Source organism: Lycium barbarum, chromosome 9, assembly GCF_019175385.1.
Source record: "Lycium barbarum isolate Lr01 chromosome 9, ASM1917538v2, whole genome shotgun sequence".
Taxonomy (NCBI): domain Eukaryota; kingdom Viridiplantae; phylum Streptophyta; class Magnoliopsida; order Solanales; family Solanaceae; genus Lycium; species Lycium barbarum.
In genome coordinates, this window is record NC_083345.1 from 84,342,106 (window position 1) to 84,365,057 (window position 22,952).

The following is a 22,952-nucleotide window of genomic DNA, read 5'->3' on the forward strand; positions in this document are numbered from 1 at the left end:
GAAAATCCTTCTACAAATCTCCGCCTCTGATCGGGAATATACCAAAACGTCATCAATGAACACAATTATGAACAAATCTAAGAAAGGCCTAAATACATTATTCATCAAGTTCATAAATACCACCGGAGCTTTGCTCAATACAAATGACATTACCTGGAACTCATAATGGTCGTATCTCGTTCTGAAAGATGTCTTTGGAATGTCCTCTTCCTTTACCCTCACTTGATGATACCCCGATCTTAGATCTATCTTCGAGAACCATTTGGCACCTTGCAATTGGCCGAATAAATCGTCGATCCTTGGAAGAGGGTACTTATTCTTTATGGTCACCTTATTTAATTGCCTATAATCGATACACATCCTTAAGGAACCATCTTTCTTCCTTACAAACAACACAGGCGCTCCCCAAGGCGATGAACTTGGTCTAATAAAGCCTTTTTCGAGCAAATCCTTCAGTTGCGCCTTTAACTTTTTTAATTCCACAGGGGCCATTCGATATGGGGGAATAGATATAGGCTCAGTATCAGGCAACACATCTATAGTAAACTCAATCTCCTGCTCTGGTGGTAGACCTGGAAGCGCGTCTGGGAACACGTCCGGAAACTCATTTACTACAGGATCAGATTGAAGGGTTGGTGGTTTTGCTTTTATGTCTTGAACCCGAACCAAATGATAAATGTAGCCTTTGGCAATCATCTTTCTCGCTTTGAGGTAAGAGATAAATCAAGCCTTCGGAGACGCCGTATTGCCTTTCTATGCTAACACTATTCTCCTGGGAACTGGAATCGGACCACCTTCGTTCTACAATCAACGTTAGCGTAACAGGAGGCTAGCCAGTCCATACACATAATAACGTTAAAATCTAACATCTCTAGCTCATGTAGATCAGCAGTAGTACGACGATCGCAAACTACGATCACACATTCCCTATATACCTGCCTGGCTACTACTGGGTCTCCTACAGGTGTAGCCACCTCAAAAGGTGTAATTGGCTCCGGTTTCATCCCAATGCGGTAAGCAACATAAGGAGTAATATATGACAGAGTAGAACCTGGATCAATCAACGCATACACATCATAGGAGAATACCGATAATGTACCTGTAACCACATCTAGGGAAGATTCAAGATCCTACCGTCCTGCCAGTGCATATATACGGTTCTAAGGGCCGCCTGAACTGGGTGTTCCTCCTCTGCCTCGGCCACGGCCTACCGGAGTCTGGAAAGTTTGTCCAGGAGGGTGCACGGACGATGATGAACCAATTGTTGATCCGGCGGGCTGAGCCTTATCTCCATCATTCCTCAATGGACAATCACGCATTAAATGGCCAACTCGACCACAAGCGAAACAAGCACCTGTATCTAAGCGACACTGTCCATAGTGTGGCTTGCCACACCGAGTACACCATGGTAGGGGTGGTCTCGTCCGGCTAAAATCAGCTCTATACTGGGACCCTAAAACTCTAGAACTCTAGCCTGGTCCTGAATAGATAGGACGATCAAATCTTTTCCTCGCGAATTGAAGAGGTACGCTGGCCACTAATTGACCTAAATACCTGGAATATTATTGTGTCTGCCCTCCTCTATACTCACTGCTAGCTCCAACAGATATGGCCCTTTTGCCGCGCCTCTTATCAGAATCACGTTCACCTCTCTACGACTGCTATTGTTCCTCCAGGGTTTGGGCATGGGCCTGAATACGAGCGATATCCATCCCATCCTGGAGTGAGGCCTTCAAGCAATCCTTAACCAAATATGGCCCCAACCCGCTCAAGAATCGATGCATACGATCCCCCATGTCAGCTACCATGGCTGGGGCGTACCTGGCCAAAGAATTAAAACGGAGACTGTATTCCCGAGTGCTCATATTCCCCTGCTTGAGATTCAGAAACTTATCGGCTCGGGCCCGTCAGACCTCCGGTGTTAGGTAATGTCGCAGGAAGGCATCGGTGATTCTTGGCAGACTGGGGAGGCGCATTTGCTCCTCTCGAAGATATCCAAGCATTATACCACTGGATAGCTACATCCCGCAATCTATACGAAGCCAATTCTAATGACTCCGTATCCGAAACATGTATTATCCGCAACGTCCTCAGCATCTTGTCTATGAAGTCTTGCGGGTCTTTATCGGGTTTCGACCCATAGAACTCTGGAGGATTCAGGCTGATGAAATCATGGGCTCTTGCACTCACCGCCCTATCTCCTTGGCCCGCACCTTGCTGCTGAGCCTGCGCAGTAACCAACTGGGTCAGCAACTAAATAGCTTTTGTTATCTGCTAGCCCGGAGCTTCTGGCGGTGGAACTGGAGGTGCTGAGGCTGAAGCTGAAGGTCTTTCCTGCTTCACTGACACTGGTGGAGCATGAGAAGTCCTAAAGGGAACTTCGTTATGAGACTCGCCCTCTTCTACCTCCACCGGTGGCTCCCGTTCAACTTTTCTTTCGGCCACTGTCTTGCCCTTTTGGGCCGCCGTAGCTTTCCTCTTCACAAGCATTGCTGAAATCATAACACACGATAAGAAAGGAGGGGAACCTGATAACATGGCTCTATCGCACGATCTAGAGTAAAAAGAAGGTCAGTTATTTCTAAATGCCCCGCAGCCTCCAGTTTATAAATGTGACGCGCTTCATATCCATAAATAGGACTCTACCGGACACGGCTCGTGGACATACCCAAGGACGAACTGCTCTGATACTACTTTTGTCATGACCCCACTAGAACATTCACTTACATAGCTCCTCTTACCGAGCTCCTCTTGTATAACATTCCATTTTTGTCTGGTACACAGCATCCACTTACCGAGCTCCTCTTGTATAACATTCCATTTTTTTCAACTAAGTGGGCCATATGAACAATTCGTACATATTTTACTCAACATAGTCATCAATAGCATATTCATAAACGTATGACCATAAGCTTTACCAAAACATTATATAACAATAGGGACGGACGAAATTATGAAACATCTATCCACATATGTCTGTCTACGATCCTCTAAATAAGATACATATACCCACAAGGAGGGGCCAGATTTCACCGTGCCAAAATATGTACACAACAGTAGTACCAATAAACTGAAGCTCCGAAACAACTGGAGCGCTTTCAATGTGTCACCGGTGGAGCTCCTAAAAATCAGACGCGTCTACCTGTTTACCTGCGGGCATGAACGCAGCGCCCACGGGAAGGGACGTCAGTACGAGGGATGTACTGAGTATGTAAGGCATGAGTAATAACACAGTAAGAGATACAAAGCATGAATAATAATAGAATGGAAATATAGAACATATCGTGAGATAAAAGAGTGACATGTACATATGATAATTTTAAGGTGGATACCATGCATTCTTAGTGCTGCGAAACGTGCAGCCCGATCCATATATACACATATATACATATATACATAGTAGTGCCAAGGAACGAACGACCCGATCCATTTAACCATACATCCTGCGTCCGGGATGATATCATATTACACCAACTGATCAGGTGTTTATGCGTCTATAGCACCTCACCCTTTTTCCCATATCCCGCATATACATATACATATATCATATACACATATAATATAAGTAGCATGCATGAGAGCCCAACGAACGCTACAACTCGATCGAAGTGACGTAAGGTCGGTAACCTTCGATTATAGTATGGAATATTTTTCATCGCTCTATCTCACCTTGAAGGAACAATTAATATAAGGTGGGATCAACAACAATGAATAAAATTGGGGAAGTTAAGAAAATAGCTCAATAATCTCATATCGTCATTGAAATCATAAACTTGAGACTTTTAACCATAAGATCACCATCGTCATAATCATCACAGAAAAATATTCTCGTCTTTAACATCATCATTATCCTTGTGAAAACATGTTCATTGTTGTTATCATAAGAGCTTATAGAATCATAAATCTCTAGTTTGGAAAATACGGGCATTTTGGAAAACACATATGGATTATCGGAAAAAGGAACCATGCCTTTAAGTCAAGAACTTCCAACTTTTGACGACAAGGATATTATGCAAATATTTCTGGAATCATAACATAGGAATCAAGCCTTTAAAAGAAAGGGACGAGCCTTAACATACCTGCTTAACTTCCTATTAGCTACGTTTATCCGCCCGAGCTCGTAAATGTACATTCGAGAGGATTCACACTAATGTTAGACTCATTATCACACATTTGTCCTAAGTTTTCAAATTAAACTATTTTATATCCTGTCGAGAATCTGGTAGCATCTCCCCTGTTTATATGTCTGGCCCGAAATCCCAATTCAGCAACCAACAACAACAATAATAATACCAACGTCAACCATAACATTCTCAACACCCATAATACTTCATAAACATCCCATATGGTGTTTATCCCATATTTCCATCAACCAAATTATTTTACAATTATTTAACAGCTCTGTCTCCGCAAAGGAACAAAAATTAATATTAATAATATAAGATTCAAACCTTTCTCCCGTTAATATTGTTGTATCTTCACTTCTCCACCTTAAGTTTAGGCCACCACTTTGCAACCACAACTATACGCTACCCGGACCGAAATTCAGGAATTATACTTGGTTTTGGCTTAAAAGTGGGTGTGGAAAGTGTAGGGAAGTTTCCAGAGAATTTGAGAGGTTTTGGGGTGTTTTTGGCTGAGAAATGGGGGTGGGGGGTGACCCCCATTTTATAACTGTCCAGGTCCTCCCTAGACTGACTTAAAATTTACTCAACGCGTTCATGCCGCCACGTTGCGCATTCACGTTGAGTTACAGAGTCTTCCCTGCGCGTTCTCACCACCTTCTGGCGCGTTCGTGCCACCTTCTGGCGCGTTTGCGCAGGGTTAATTCCCTGCCCTGACAGCTGACCTTAAAATGCGCATAACGTGTGATCCCGGTATCGTATGAGGGCCCACGACCTATGGTTGGAAAGTTATTTCAATTATTTACAACTTTCATGCAAGGCGTGTTTAAAAAGTCCAAACTTATAATGGCGTTTTGGCCTCTTCAAGTCGGATCGTCCGAAAACATCTCCTTACATTATCCTTTTGGAGGGCTTACGCCCATGTTTGACCTAAGGGTCCTTCTTAAGACTTACTCAACTTCCCATGTTTTACTCATAATACTTTTCTTATGTCCTTCATAAGATCCCGACATGTGGGCCCCACCTTAGCTCTCTAATTTCCTTGTCCTCCAACTTTTCCATGACCTATTATACAACCTTAACCCTAATGATCATAGGATGATCACATATATAACCTCATACATCCTCAACTACCATCCCGCGCCTGCAATAGTACGTCTGCCACCTAGCGAATCTCAACGTACCAAACTACGAGGTGTAACAAATTCGCCTTTATTAGGCTGGGTGCCACCTCTACTAACTATGTGATCACCCCGCCCAGTCTGAGCACGGTTTTTACCATAAGATCCTCCTCCCCTAGCTGATGAAACTGGAGCCCTGGGAGGCTGATACTGAGCGCCCTAACCGACCTGTCTAAGTCTAGGATAATGTTTTTTTAAATGCCCCATCTCACCACACTCAAAGCATCCTTGGTCTAGAGTAGGACGCTGAACAGAAACTGAAGAAGCCGCATAACCAGCATAGTTTTGAACTCTGGCCTGCGAACCCCCTAGTTGACTAGAATAGTACTGACTGGCCCCTGATAGGCCTCTAACTAAAGCCTACATGGCTTACTAAACACGGTGTCCCGAGTAGACCTGGGAACTCTAGCCCTCGGAGAAAGACCCACTGAAACTACCATCCTTTCGGGCCTTCTTCTCTGCGTACTTATTATAACCATCCTTCCTAACACCTTCAATGGTCCTAACATGATCCACCACCTCCTAGAAGGAAGCACCGGAGGCCACAAGCGGAAGAGCTGACAACTGGAGAGCAGTGTTCAACTCTTTCACAAATCTCCTAACTCACTCCTCCTCTGTAGGTAATAGCTGGAGAGCATAGCGAGACAGAGAATGGAACCTAGCCTCATAAGCAGCAACTGAGGAATTACCCTGCGCAATATTATGAAACTCATCACGCCTCTTGTCCCTCAAAGTACGAGGAACATACTTCTCTAAGAAGACCAGATAAAATTGAGTCCATGTCAACGGAGGCAATCCCGCTGACCAGCACTTCATAAAATCCCTCCACCACAACTTGGCATCACCCAAGAGCTGGAAGGTCACAAACTCAACACCATACTTCTCTACTGCTCCCATCTGATGGAGCCTTTCATGACTGTCCATGATGAACTCATAAGCATCCTCGGCCTCAGTGACGTAGAATACTAGAGGCTTCATCTTAGTGAAACTCGAAAACAAATCATGCTCATCACCGGCCCTGCCACTAGTCTAGGAAATACCTCAAGTCCTGGAGCCTCATCTAAACATGGGGCCACAGCTGCAGCATGTTGTACCCCTGGAGTATGAACTTTGTCCGAAACCTGACCACTCAATCTCACCCTTGGCCAACTGGAACGGATGGTAGCACACCTATCTTAGTCAGATCATTTAATAGATCCAACACTCGACCCATAACATCTATTACCACTGGAGCATCCACTGCCTCTGCCTGAGCTGGTGCTGCTTCAACCTCTACTGCCTCATCTGGAACTACCTGAGGCTCGGGGGTCCTCGCGCGAGCCTGACCAGCTGCAGGAGCCCCGCCCTTGGCTGGTGTTGTTGTTCTCCTGCCTATGCCACGGCCACAACCCCTGGCCTGACCTTCACCGCGAGCTGCGGCCCTAGCGGCCTGCTTGGGTACCTTGTTTGCGGCTGCTGCCGCATGAGTCCTCACCATCTGTGAGAGAATAGAAAGAAAAGTCAGATACCAATTTGAATCGTCCAGGTACCAATTGGAATCAAGTAGAATGAAAGAATGAAATAATTTGAATTTTTCCTAGTGGCCCATAACCTCTCGAAGATAAGTACAAACGTCTCTGTACTGATCTGCAAGACTCTGCTAGACATGTCCTTGTAAAACGAGATCGACGAACCTAAAGCTCTGATACTAGCTTTGTCACCTCCCAAATTGTAACGACCATTTTAATCGTTATTGCATTTCCGACCCGTTTGACCCTTTTTCGAGCTGGGTTAAATCACTTTTTGTCACGACCCATTTCAGCCTAGGTCATGCAGGTACCTACCTTTTTCACCTCGGTAGGCGAACCCTTAACTAAACATTCACAATGAACAAAAATAGCAGAAGAAAGTAAAATAACGCAAATCTCACACATAATATAATGTTAACAAGTGTGGAAGTAAATGAAATCCACCCCAATATCTGGTCAGGTCATACAAGAGCATCTAAATCTGAATACTAAAGGTCTGTTAATAATACATAAGTAGTCTCAAATCATGTCTCTGAATGAAAAGTAAGACATAAGTAACAGAAGAGTTTTCGAGGTCAGCGGACGCCATGCTCACCCTGGAAAACTCAAGTGGAAGCTGAAGAGTCGATCAACCATGAGTCAGAGAAGAAGATCTGGCTTGATACTCTGCATTCATAAAAGAATGCAGCAAGTGAGGTCAATACAAACAACAATACTGGTAGGCATCATAGGCCGACTAACCATAGTTAACACAATTCAGAAAATAACGCAGATAAACAACTAAACCAATCACGCCTGAAACAATATAATCGTAACCGAGTATCCATCAACACCTATGTAAGTATCGAACCCCAATATAATAAGTCTGAGTATATCCGATCCTGAAACAATCACCACAATAGAACCATCACAGTCCAATTATCAACAACACAATCGTCACAATACACTCATCACGACATCTCACTCAAGTCATAATGCAATGAAGTGCAATAATGGTATGAATGTGATGCCATGCCATGCTATGAAAATGAGGCGTGCACTTGCTCTCCGGATGAAAATATCGACTTTTCGGTAGCCCAACCCAGCGTGACTCGCGAAGTCTAAGTGCCACTTGTCCCGGATCTTTGCCAAACAGACAGATGGGACTCTTGCTAATTGCTCACATGGGGAGTCTCACCAGCACCACTCTGGGGACCCGCGGAGCCCATGTACTAACAACAATTCCGAAATAAAATCAGAATCGGCCATGCAACAACAATGCCCGAATATAACTATCGAACATCGGCCTCCTCACAATCACTCAAAAGAGTTATAAAATATCAGTTTCATAAATCAACGATTCCGGAATTGAACCTCGGACATCGGCCTCCTCACAATCACTTAAGTAAAAGATTTTATCAAGTGTCAGTTTCATATAAACAACGATTTCGGAATAGATCTTCGGACATTGGCCTTTTTTCACAATCACTCAAGTAAAAGAGTTTATGAAATATCAGTTTCGCTCAATCAACGATACCGATCATCACCGGATATCGGCCATGCATGATAAATATGAGAGAATGCGTGCAATGTATATGTCAATCACCAATAGTCGAGTTCAATATCACCAATACCACAACAGTTATGCCAACCACGTATCACATCACAATAACAACAGTGGGTATGCCAACATATATCAATAACTCAAGTACCAACAGTAGGTACACCAACAATATATCAAGTACAAGTACAAAAAACGGGTATGTCAATCCCATTCCAAATAAGGACAACGAGCAGAATTCTATATCTACCAACTACACATGGCATCAAGCCAACACAATTGAACGGCAATATCCATCCCAACTCCACATCCTAAGGTTCATATGTTGTCTCAAACATTATAATCTAAATATGTGATTCGCTATATGAAGTCTTACCAAAGGTAAACCATAACCTACCTAGACTGTCGAACCGTAACACCAACAAGTCACTCTATCGCCTTGCCCTTCCTCTGAAGCTCAGAACCAAAGTAGTCTAAGCATAATCGAATCCTAAGTTAGAAATCATGAAGAATGATACTAATATTACTATGATATCAATTAGGTCCATTTTAACCCTAGAAATTGGGAAAACATGCCCACAAGGGCGAAACAGGATATTCGCAGGTAAAATACCAAATTGAATCCTAGGTAATCATAACCCAATCATTAATTGTTGATTTACCTCAAGAATTATCCCCAAATCTGATTTCTAGTAAAAAAAAAACCCCCCCAATTTGGGTATGAACCCTAATTCTCCAAATCCGAAATTCAACGTTAAAAGTGGAAAATATGGGCTTACTAAGCTTAGATTCATCACATTTTAAAATTAACATCATCAATTTATCAAGTATAATCTTAGAGAAAAATCTCCCGAAACCCTCCTTCAAATTTCATTTCTAAGGGATTGAAAAGGGAAGGGGAAAGTCTAAGATGATTGTGATTATTGAGCAGCAAAGGATTAGACAAGGTTTTACCTCCAAGAATTCCTTCAATTTGTCTCCAAGAATAGCTTTCCCAACCCCCAATATCGAGATATGAAATAATGAGGGTCTAAGACTCATTTAAGGAACAGTCACTGCCCGTCACTGTTGTAGCGGTACCTGGGTAGCCCCAGCGGCACCGCCCGACCACTTTAGCAGTCAAGCCTAAATGGCTCGTACCGCTTCAGCGGCAGGTCCACCGACCCAGTGGTGCTACCATTGACTAACTCCCGAGGCCATCTGCTCACATACCAGATACCTTGTCCCACATAAAAACGCGCTACGAATGCGCCTGTGGCCTCAGAATTCCCAACGGAGGTCTCGTTGACGGAGTCAACCACCGATGTCTTAATTCCCATTTCCTATCCAACATCCCGAAATGCATTGGGATCCGAACCAAATGCCCACACAAATTCTAAACGACTATCCAAACCTCTCAGAATTGATGAAATTTCAGAAAAAATTTGTTTGCCCAAAAGTCAACTTTGGGTTAACTACTTTTACTTTTAAGCCTATATTTTCACCAAAGTTACCCGACTCCAGTCTAGACACCTCGAGAAGCGTGTCAATGGTCCTCTCGGGTCAAAAGTGATCCAACCAATACTTGGGAACGGGCGAAAGTGCCAAAAGGACTATAACGATAAAGCGGGTCTTTAGACTTTAGACCCGAGGGGACCGTTAACATGCTTCCTGAGGTGTTCGGGGTTGATTTTGGTGACTTTTTGGGAAAAATTGGCTTTAAGCGAAAAAGAGTTGATTCAAAGTTGACTTTTGGATAAATTGACCTTTTTCCGAAAATTCGTCAATTTCGAGAAGTCCAGATAGTCATTTAGAACTTGTGTGAATATCTAGTTCGGTTCCTAATGCACTCGGGTGCATTTTGGGACTTGGGATGGGAATTTGGAATTGAGGTATCGGGAGTTGACTCGGTTAACATGACCTCCGTTGGGAATTCTGAGGCCACGTTTGTAGCTTGTTTTTATATGTGTTTGTGTATGTGGTTTGTGAGCAGATCTCCTCGGGTATTAGTCGGGATTTCGGGATTGAGTTGGGATTATTTTGGGAAATCTGGTACAGGTGCCCGCCATGGCGGCACAAGTGTCGCACCAGCAGCACCGCTATAGCAGTTGCCATGCGGCTAGGGCTGTAGCGGTTCTATTTTTTTCGATTCGGATTTGCACTTGCCTCATTTAAAAAGGAAAGTGTCCTGGAAAAGTAAGGCTTTAATCGTATCGGGAAAAAGGAAAAAATATACTTCTACGTGGATGGTGCTCTAAATGGATATTGTTTTAGAGACGCCACCTAACTTATAGGTAAGTTTGGAAAATCAGTTCGAAAGGGTTCATTTAAAACGGTTAAATTTTAAAAGAAACCAATCTAAACCAAAGTATGGGTAAGGGTGGTGATCCCCTGGGGAAGGTGTTAGGCACCCCGGTATTAAAGATCCATAATATACGACTGACTTATGAGTTATAATAGTATGCCTTGTGAATATAAATTATTTTTTCTAAAAACTGCTTTTGTTTTTTATTCCCGTAAAAAAAGGTTAGTCATTTATACAAAAATATAACACTTTCAATAAATAAAAGTGGTAAAGTTTTACCCAAAATTGGGCGTTTTGGGTTTCGGACTAGAACACCTAGGTTAAAACCCGAAGGCGTTAACCTAAGTAGAACACTACGTAAGCCCACTATTATTATCCATATTTTAACCATGTTTTATATGGTTTAGTTAAGTTTCACAAGAGTTTTAGTTAAGTTTTATAAGAAAAAATCGTTTTTTGGCATACTATTATTATCCATATTTTAACCATGTTTTATATTTTATATTTTTGGTTATTTTTTAGTCTAAGATAGTCCAAGTCCAAATCTTGTCCAAACGGTCCAATTGTCCATGGGTCCATGGTCATTTTCGTTTTAAAAAATTGGATAAGTTCGTCATTTTTTTGTCCCAAAAAATCATTATTTCAATTTTAAAGATGACTCAATATTATACAAGTATAATTAGTCCAAAAAAGCCATTTTTTCACAAGAATTTTCCAAAGTCAGTTTTTGAGTTTTCAAAATGGTTTTTGCAACTGTAAATATGTGATAATTTTAAAGGTTCCAATAAATCATGCACAAACTGAATTGAAATACATAAATATATAGGATAGGGAGTTGGGCCGACCAAGCCCAATAGAAAAATGCACGAATTAATATTTTCCGCTCCAATATGCGCTCCAATGGTTATGCCATCCATGATAGGGGTAGACTCGATCTAGAAATGTTAGTGGGCCTAGATGGGCCTACCATCGTATAGGGGTAATCACAACAAATAGGTATACATAATATTAGTAAAATAGCCGAGGACGATAATTAAATTTACAAAGCCAAAAATGAACTACAATGCTTTAGGGCCCAGCCCATATTTATTATACTCGTAAAATAGCGGACAGTTTATGCAAAACCCATCAATTGCTGAATATAACACTTATCCGATCATTAAGAATAAAGACAGGCACAGAATTGTGGCCCAAAATTATCTTCTTCTAAAATTTTCTAAGTGTCAAAATATGATATACCACTGATATACCTACTAAAATAGAGAGCAAAACCCATGAAGGGCATACCCTCTATACACCTCAATGTACACTATATACTCAACTGATATCAACTCTCAAATACTACACTTAGATCACACAGAAAACCTCAAGTCTACCCAGTAAATGTCACAATTCCAAACTTAAGTATTTAGCTACTAATTAAGACTAAACAAACAATCAAAAGTTCTCTATAATACACAGTTTCAAGGCCACTTATCAACAAATTCAAAACAAAAGTGTCACATAGTAATTCAACTAGCACGGGAGGAAAAACCAAGCAATTTCAAGCAAACAAGTTATACATGAGCCAAGTTCAAAACATTTTTGAAGAGGTGTTAATGCAGGAAAGTAGCATAGAGATGAATTATCACCTAAAACTATGACCAGCATATTGCAGATTCAAGCAAAAGTGAAACAATACCAGTTTAGTCTCAATATGCTTTTCAGTTTTCAGATTTTCAACATTACACTCAACATGTTTTGAAAATTCATTTAGACAGTCAATAGGTCCCAAACCAAGTCTCAAAGTAAAGGTTTCAACTTGCATTTTTCCTAGAAATACAGAGAGGTTGACAGGTTTAAAATGATACATAGATAGGGTCTCCAAACATAGGTTAAGACAAGTCACAAGAAAACCAACAATGCCAAATTCTGTGAGGTGTTCAAAGACCTATAAATGATGCTTCAAATCTCAATTTGTTTTCAAAATGTCCTATTAAACTAGTGGGAGAAAATGACAGTTACACACATAACCCTAGAGGTGAATTTTTAGATAAAGACATTTATACAGATTTCAAATAGTTTCAAATATGAATCAGGTAAGTATGGGCAGTGGTTTCGAATGTAAGTCTAGACCTAAATGATCATGGAGGGGTTACACTCATGGACAAAGCAATATCCATCAAGAAAAGAAAAAAGAGGGGCAAAATTATAATAGTTTCATATTCATTTCCCTAACTAGTTAAGTGTGCTAATTCAGACAAGGTTCAAAGGAAGGATGTTTAGCAATATTATTGAAGTTCAGTGTAGGATCATACACCAGGCAAGAAAAAGAGAAAGCATCAAAGTTAAAAACAAGCAAATGCAGTTTAGCTTTTCAAAAATATTTATAGCTTTTTTTTTTGAACTTTTATAATCAACACAACACATTTCAGAAAAACAAGTTCACAGTCTTTGTACTTAAAGCATCTCCAATCATATTTCAAGCAAGTTTAAAATTCCAACTGTCACAAAGGCAGTCAAAAAGGAAGAAGCAAGATGGGCAAACAGACAAGTAGTCCAATTCAATTTTGGAATTTTAGAAAACCAGTTCACATGAAGAACCAATACAAGATCTCTTCTTCCTTATAAATCAGTTTTGGGTCTTAAAATAAAATGTTAATGCACACTTAAACTAACAGAAATGCCTTATGGATTCAGGTAAAGGGAATTCAAGTAAATAAAAGGAGTTGAACCTTTTCAAAATCCTATTTTTTATCCTAGACTTCCCTCAACACTAAATATTATGTCAAAAGGCTTTACTTGTCAAGACCAGTTTTATAGACTAAGTTTTGCACTATTAGAGGGGTTTATCTAGGTGCAGAGTCAAAATAATCATTCCATTGAATCATGGAACACACAGTCTATACATAATAGGTTCATATCTCCAGTTTTACAGTTTTTAGCCTATTAGTCAACAGAAATTTGTAATCAATGGTAAGCAGAAGTGAGACTCACAAGTTTTGAGTACAAATAGCTAATACTAGGTTCAATATGTACCGTAATAACTTAGCAGGAAAAACAAAAGAAATTTTACACAGGAAACAGTTTTACTAAACTTTACCTTTTCATATTTGGAAAAAATGAACAAAATGCAAACTTATAGCACAATTGTCAATCATGGTCTTCTATTTTTAAGCCAAAATAGGTTTTCACCTTTTTTGAAAAACTTCAGTCTTAACGATTCTAGTTATTTAAAAAGGTTCAAGTTTCTTCCGAAATAGTAAGATTACTCTAAATAGTGTACAAGTTACAACTACTATCACAGAAAGAGGTATTCCAAGTTAATTCCCAAGCCTTTAACTGTTAAACTTCCAAAGTTTCTAGACAAGAACAAATATAAAACTACACAGGCTTATAAGACCATAGTTTAGCAAAAACAAGTTCCAAAATTTTAAGCTTAGCATCACTTAGTTAAGTCCAGAATCTCAACAACTCCATAATCCACACACAAGACTATATATATATATATATATATATATATATATATATATATATATATATATATATATATATTCTGATAAAACAAGAAGCTAACAGACTACAAATCAAGTTATAAGACCTTCAACTTTACTAGATATCAAGTTTAGCAATTTTAAAGTCAAGAGTGACTTGCAAATCCTGTTTTTCACACTCAAACTCACACAGGGCATTCAAGTTTTCACAAATTGCAGTTAAACTTTAAAACAAGACTTCAGGATCTATTTTTTTAGAAAAAACTTACTTATTCAAAGAAGTTTTAACATCTTAGAAGCAGTCATATTGTTTTAAAATGAATCTAGCTATTGAAACAAGTAAACATTCACTCAATAATGAAGGAAAGAAGTCATTTTTAATACTTGAGACTAAAACAGGTTAAAAGAGGCACATTTCTTGTCTTAGAGGTGTTTTCAACTTAATCATATCTACCTTTCAAGCTATTCAAGAAGTTTCTCCAATATAACTTATGCTTTTAAAATATCAAACAAAGTTAAGAAGGTATAAGGTTATCAACTAGGACAGATTTCCAACCAAATAATGTTTCTTATCAAGAACTATCAAAAGTGGCTAACTTAGATCAAAACTATCAACTTTACTAACTTAGTGTCAAGAATCCTAACTTAAATTATCTTTTCTTCATTTTTATTAACTTAACCAACTCAAAGTTACTTAACATTGTCTAATTTTAAACCTCCTAACTCATTTTTCAAGTTCAAATAACAACAAAGGAAACATAACACTTACTTAATCACTAAAACAGAATCAAACTAATATATAATCATTTTTCTAACTAACAAGTATCACAAATAATGGATAATCATAGTTTGAAATGAAACCAAGGATTGACATGAGAATTTATCTTTTGTTGAGGCAACCTAAAGAACATAAGAGGATTGGTTCAACACTCCAAGCAACAAAAACCCTTCACAAATCCTCAAATCACCTTTCTTCTTATATATTTTATCTTCTCCTATGTATTGTATTTTTGTATATCCTTTAATATCAACTGTATAGCCAGTATATATGAAACCTTAGTTTTTTAGGTAATAAAAATCTGGACCTTTTGCTTGTGCTTCAACTTACTATTTATAGCGTCCATTGTATAGGAATCCTTAGGACGAAAATAAAGGACACCTATCCTCCCATTTCCCCCCAAAAAATTTCCCAAATTGTACCTTATCATAATTTCAAAAAATAAAACAGATAGGACAAAAGAAAAATCTAACTAACTTGTACCCTAAAATCCAATAAAGTCCACAAAAAATCAGATAAATGCGAGGATAGTACGCTTGCCAGCACAAATCACCAAGATGGTTAAGGACTCGAGGTCCTGCCCATGGCAGCCAACATGCGTGGGAACCCGAGCAACATCCATGAGAAACATGGTTTAATTGATGTAATTAACTAAAATTAAATGAAATTAAACCTGGTAATCATAAGAACATGTGAAAGGGCATAAAAGCCCTCTCAATTTTGGTCAAAACGACCTGAAATTCACCATGAAACACCATCAGAAGCGGCGAAACCTAAAATCGCCTCATTTGAGAGGTGAAGGGGGGGGGGGGGGTCGTGTACACAAAATAATTTTTTTTTGGGGGGGGGGGGGTGGTGAAAGTTTGTTTTTAACAAACTTTCACTCCCTTTTTTAAAATATTCCCCCTCCTATTTATTAAAATGTCAAAAGAAGCCCCTCCCTATTTAATTAAAATATTGACCATATATTATAAATGCATATATTGCTAAATATAATAATTATTTAGGTTAAATAAAAATTAAAACTCGTAAAGTTAAGATGCGAGCTTTAAAATGAGCCTATGTTGACGTAGTTCTGAGCAATATTTTAAATATGACAAAATGCGGTAAAAAATGAGCTGTAATTTATACGTTGTTTTAATTTAAAAAAAAAATTGAATTAGATGGAGAGGGATGAAAGTAAATAACTCATATTTCTCGTAGTTGTCATTTCTTTTTTAGGAAATAACAATTAAGCGTGTATCCTTACTCCGTCTTAATATGCATCTTATGAGGTAAAAATTAGGTGTCAACAACTTCCCCTTCAGAGTTCGAGGATGGCAAGGCCATCCTTGAGCTATGAATTTTGACAAACCTATTTTTTACCGAATAATAGAAATTATGACTTTATTTTTACGCAAAATTTTGAAAATATGGTCGGACCCCGGTCTTTGGGCTTCCTACATATCTCAGGTTATATAAGAATTCAGGCCGTCTGTAGTTCTGACTCTAGGAGGACTAAAAAATAAAGAATTTTTAAATTATCTTGAGATGTCCTGAGATAATCATAGAAATATGGCCGATCCTCGAAATTTGAGCAGCCTACATATCCCTGGCTTTGGGAATCAGGCCAATTGTATTTCGACTCGATAGCCCAAAAAGGAATATCCCTTTATGTGTGAATCCCTTTGACTATTTCCGGTGAAAATTTTTATCGGAAATGAATTTTTGAAGGATTTATGAGTTTAGTTACTTGAAGTGATGTTTCAATCCTGGGGTAGAAAGCTTGACCTTCGTATATGGTTTTTGACCGGTTGCCCAAGAAAAGTTTCACGTTAGCTCCGCATGTTTTGGGTTCGGCTTCTGCTTTCCTCTTGGTAGCTTTTAATCCGCCTCCAAATGCTGAGTTCTGCATATTAGTTCATTTGGATTTCTTTTTTTTAATCTTTATTGTAAATGTCATACCTGTGCGGTACTTTTGCCATTTGTTTTAACGAATTAATTTTGTCGATTTCGCCATTTGTCCGGCTCCTTGTGAATGCTCATCTGTATTATTTTCTTATTTTCCTATAAGTGTGTGCTCTTGTGTGTGTACATATATTTTGAAATGATTTTGACTACTTTGGATAATGATCACGACACCTCGGTCGGCTCTTTTCTCATCATTTTCAGATGTTTTCATTTTTCCAATGATAACTTCCTTTAGGATCTGGGTCGAGATATACCACATTCTTGTGAAACCTTCACACCCCAGTCCGATTTTTGTTTTCGTAAGAAGGATGCTATTAATGAAAGCCATGTTTCCAAGTGCGGGGTCATTTTTGTTTCTTACAACGTCCGCTACCCCTGAAAATTTGGGATCACATAATTTTCACATACTACGGTGACTGTTGCAAATCTGGTGTCAACTGCATCGTTATCCTCATACGAAGTCTGCATTATACCGGTTTTGGGACCACATCACTTATAGTAAAAAAATATCCAAATGAAGACTGCACACCAGAGTGCAGTATCATATTCCTTTCATGATGACCACTAATCTGCATCCAGAATTATAACATTTAGTCAGAATTTCAAATTAACGACTGCATACTCAAGTGCTGGGCCTTTTCTCATGACAACTGCTATCCCTGAACTAGAATTACATTGACTTGAGATAAACCACAGTATCGACCTCAAATCTTGATGTACGAATCGCATTCGTATTTCAACGATTGTAGACATCAACCTCGAAATTATGCAACCTATTCTGGCTATATATGGACGGCGACTACAGCCCCTTCGTCACGAAGTCGTATCACCCAAATCGTCATTTTGAGGAATGAAGCTTACCTCGATGGCAAGACTGACATGCTCCTTTTTTGACTTCGGGAAAAAATACCGGCCCGTCGACAAGGTTTACATCTTCCAAAAGGACTAGATTCTTTCGTAATGAATACGGCACTATAATGCTGATATCAACTCTTTGTCTTCAAACCACAGATTGTCACGATGAAAACTGTAACCACCTTTTGGGCCAGGATTAATCCATCTTTGCTAACACTCTATGTCGACGATCTTAAATTTGATGTCAGAATTATGTCACCCAATTCAGGTGAGAATTGTGCTTCCCAAATTTAAGATGCCTAATCAGTCAATGCATCAAGCCAAGCCATGCGACGTCTAGGTTGGGGTCTCAATACCTTGATGCGATACTGTTTAGGGGAGACCATGCTTTGGTAAGCCATGATTATATCTTTTAGTAGTCATAAAATTGTCTTTTCTAAAGTTTTCGTGCTCTGCAAAACGAACAAACTTGTCAGCATAAAACAATTTTAATTAAGGAGAATTTCATTACCCTTCTCGGACGATTTTCCTTATCATTTCGTCTCAAGATTTCATCTTTGCTTCGTTTTGTCGTTGTTATCCCTATTTGGAAATCTAAGCAAACAAGTTAGTGTAAAAAAAATCCTTGCTTGTTTGTTCCTACATCCACAGAAAATTCGTAAGTTTCCTATGTGGTCAACCACTCTTCCTGCAGATAGATTTCTACTATTCACACTTTGGTAGGAAAGAATGCTCAATTTTTTGAAAATCTTTATATTTTCGCAAACAAGAAATTTTTGGATGATGGTTTTGGAAAATAGCAGGCTTATATTTTGGAAGACGTATATTTTCTGTAAGTGATAAATTTCGTAGTAATAGTAATTTTGAAAAGGATATATTCCATACACAGCCTTCTTAATGTCATGACATTGGTTATCCGAACTAGGTCTTCTATCACTCTTCTTTGTCTTGAGCTCGACTCGTACCAAAATTTTCGAATCCCTTTCGAAAATTTTGCCCTAGCTTATATAAATTTTTGTACCAACTTGAATTTAACCCTGTTGAAGGAATTCTGCCCAAGTGTAAGAGTGTACTTGTCAATTCTGGATTTTATTGTATCGAAGGAATTTTTGAGATCCTTCTAAAAAATTCTGCCCTAGTGTAGAAAGTTCTAATCAGTTCGTTCCTTTGAACTGGTATATCAAAAGAATTTTTGAGGTCCTCTCAAAAATTCTGCCCCAGTTTCCATATGAGGTTGTCTTTGTCTTTCTTTTGCCAAAGCATCTCTGAGGTTTCCTAGGGTTTATTGGGAATTTTGTTTGGAACGACCGAGCTCGGGAGAGCGCCTATGTATCCCAAATGGGAATCAGGTTATAACGTAGTTTGGGATAAATATATCGGGATTTATTGGTGAGACCAAACTCAAAAGAGCGCCTACATATCCCAAATGGGAATCAGGTAATAACGTAATCCAAAATACATAATTTTGAATTTTTGGGTTAAAGCAACCGAGCTTGGAAAAGTGCCTATGTAACCCCTTACAAGTATAGGGAACTAGGTCCTCGCGTAGTTCGTACATAATTTTGGATTTGTTTTTTTTCCCCCTAAAAATGCAAAATTACAAGTAAAGGAAATGTAATTAAAAGCAACATAAAACTACAAAAGCTATGAATCTCTGTAGCCGTCTTCTTTCTCAAACATAGTATCTCTTGATGGCGTCTGAATTTATTGCTCTTGGACACACTTGGCCATCCATTTCAGTGAGGAAAACTGCTCGTCCCAATAACACATTTCGCACCGTATAAGGCCCTTGCCAGTTTGGCGAGAACTTCCCATTGTATTCTTCTTGATTTGGAAATATCCGATTGAGCACCAATTTCCCTATTTGGAAAAGTCTAGTACTCACATGTTTGTTGAAGGCTCGCGCCATTCTTTGTTGGTACAATTGACCATGGAAAACAACAATCATCCTCTTTTCATCTATCAAAGCCAGTTGCTCATGCCTTTTATGGATCTATTCCGCGTCGTCCAATTCTGCTTCTTGTCTTATTCGAAGGGAAGGGATTTGTACTTCGGCTAGTATCACCGCCTCAGTGCCATAGACTAGTAGATATGGAGTGGATCCGGTTGAAGTTCTGCCGGTTGTGCGATATCCCAGTAATGCATATGGCAATTGTTCATTCCAGTCTTTGTAGTTATTAATCATCTTTCTGAGGATCTTCTTGATGTTTTCGTTGATGGCTTCTACAACTCCACTAATTTATGGCCGGTATACGATCGAATTTCAATGAGTGATTCGAAATTGAGCACACATTTCTTTCATCAGGTGGCTGTTCAAATTAGCCCCATTGTCTGCTATGATCGATTTTGGGATGCCAAAGCGGAATATGATATTGTTGCACACAAAGGCTACTACTACTTTCTTTGTTACTGATGCATAAGATGCTTCTTCCACCCACTTGGTGAAGTACTCTATGGCAACCAAAATAAAACGGTGCTTGTTTGCCGCAGCCGGGTCAATCAATCCTATGACATCCATGCCCCAAGAGGTGAATGGCCAAGGCGATGTCATAGCATTCAGTTCTGTTGGAGCGACTTTTATCAAGTCTCCATGAATTTGACATTTATGGCATTTCTGGTCGAATTTTCTACAATCATTCTCTATGGTCATCCAGTAATAACTTGTCCTTAAAATCTTCTTTGCCAATACGAACCCATTTATGTGAGGCCCGCAGATTCCAGTATGTACTTCTTTAATCAACCTTAAGGCTTCGACAGAGTCAACACATCTGAGCAAAACCAAATTTAGGGTCCATTTATACAGAACATTCTTATTGAGGAAAAAACCATTTGCCAGCTTCCTGATAGTCTTCTTCTGATTGATGGTGATTCCTTCAGGATACTCTCCTTTCTCCAAGTACATTTTATGTCGACGTACCAAGGTTTTCCATCAATCTTTGCTTCTACAAAAGCACAGTAAGTTGGTTGATCTCTAATTTCGACTCTCATAGGATCAATGTACTTACTGTCAGGATGCTGAATCATGGATGCTATTGTTGCCAACATATTAATAAAATCATTCTAGGTTCTTGGTATATGTTTGAACTTGACTTTTTGAAATCGATCCGCCAGTCTTTGTACAAGTCCAACATATGGTATGATCTTCTCATTTTAGGTGGCCTATTCTCCTCGAACCTAATGAATCAACAAATTTGAGTCACCAATTACCTAAAGATCCCGCATATCCATGTCAAGGGATAAACGAAGACCTATGATGGAAGCTTCGTATTCAGCCATGTTGTTGGTGCAACTAAAGTTCAACTTGGCGGCCATTGGATAATATTGGCCTGAGTCCGAAACCAAAACGGCTCCGATTCCTGATCCTTTAAAGTTGAGCGCACCATCAAAGTATACTTTCCAGCCTAACTCATCTTCATTTTCTTCACCCTCAGTTGTCATCACTTCTTCATCCGGGAAGTATGTCCACAAAGGTACGAGGTTGTCATCCACCGGGCTTCCTACCAGTAAATCTGCTAACGCTTGCCTCTTAACTGCTTTCTGTGATATGTATTAGATGTCAAACTCACTCTATAGCATTCCATTTGGCCAGTTTCCCTATCGGCATAAGTTGGCGAAAGATGTACCTTAGGGGGTCCATTCTTGAGATCAAATGAGTCGTGTATACAGCCATATAATGCCTTAACTTTTGAGACACCTAGGTTAGACCGCAACACGTCTTTTCCACTAAGGAATATCTGGATTCACAGGGTGTGAACTTCTTACTGATATAATAGATGGCTCTTTTTTTTTTTTTGCATGTTTCATCATTTTGCGCCAACATGCACCCAAAAGCATTTTCTGATACTAACATATATAGCAGTAAAGGGCATCCCAGCCTTGGCGGGGCCAAAACGGGTGGATTTGACAAGTACCTTTTAATTGTGTCGAAAGATTTCTGACAATCCTCTGTCCATTAAGTTGGAGCATCTTTCCTGAGGAGTTTGAAAATCGGTTCTACAATTACTGTGGACTGGGCAATGAAGCGTCCAATGTAATTCAACCTTTCTAGGAAACTCATGACCTCTTTCTTTGTTGTTGGTGGTGGGAGTTCTTGAATTTCTTTGATCTTTGTGGGATCCAGCTCAATACCATGACGACTGACTATGAATCCTAGCAACTTCCAGGCAGGCACTCCAAATGCGTATTTTGTAGGATTCAACTTCAAATTGTACTTGTGGAGTCTGTCGAAGAATTTTCTCAAATGCTCAAAATAATCATCACCCACTCAAGACTTGATGAAGATGTCATCCACATACACCTTGATCTTTCTATGCATCATATCATGAAAATAGAGATCATCGCCGTCATATAGGTAGTGTCGACATTCTTGAGCCCAAAAGGCATTACCCGGTAGTGATATACTCCCCATGGTGTGATGAAGGCCACTTTTTGAGCATCTTCCTCATCCATCAGTATCTGATGATAGCCCACGTAACAGTCCACAAAATACTGCACCTCATGCTTGGCGCAATTGTCAATAAGTATGTGAATGTTAGGGAGTGGGAAATTATCCTTTGGACTAGCGCAGTTAAGATCACGATAGTCCACACAGATCCTTATTTTCCCATCCTTCTTTGGTACCGGGACTATGTTTGCTAACCGTGTCGGGTAGGGTGACACTTCCACAACTCCCGACTGAATTTGTTTCTCGACTTCTTCTGTGATTCTGATGCTGACATCGGGCTTAGGCTGTTTGATTTTATGCTTTAATGGGGTGAATCCCTCTAGAATTGGCAACCTATGAGCGACAATGTTTGTACTCAAACCCATCATATCGGCTCATGACCCAGCAAAAACATCTTTATACTCTTTCAGCATACTTCGATACCCTTCTTTCTCAGGCTCTGTCAAATGTACACTTATCCTGGTTTCTCGAACCATTTTTTTGTTTCCTAGATTAACTACCTTCGTTTTCTCTAGGTTTAGTGTCAGTCTATTTTCACATTCCTCTTCGACATCTATCAACCCTTCTAGTTCATTTATCTCTTCTTCTTGATCTTTGTTTTGTTTGTCATCGTTCTTACTTGTTTCGTAACATGTCATGACATTATTTGTGGCTTCTTTGTTATTACTATAAAGAAAAGTAACACAATTATCAATCATGTAAAAGCAATCTCAATTATGTATTTATATATGTGTGTGTGTCTACATATATATATATATATATATATATATATATATATAAAGTAAAACAATTTTGTCTTATTGCAAACTTTGAGG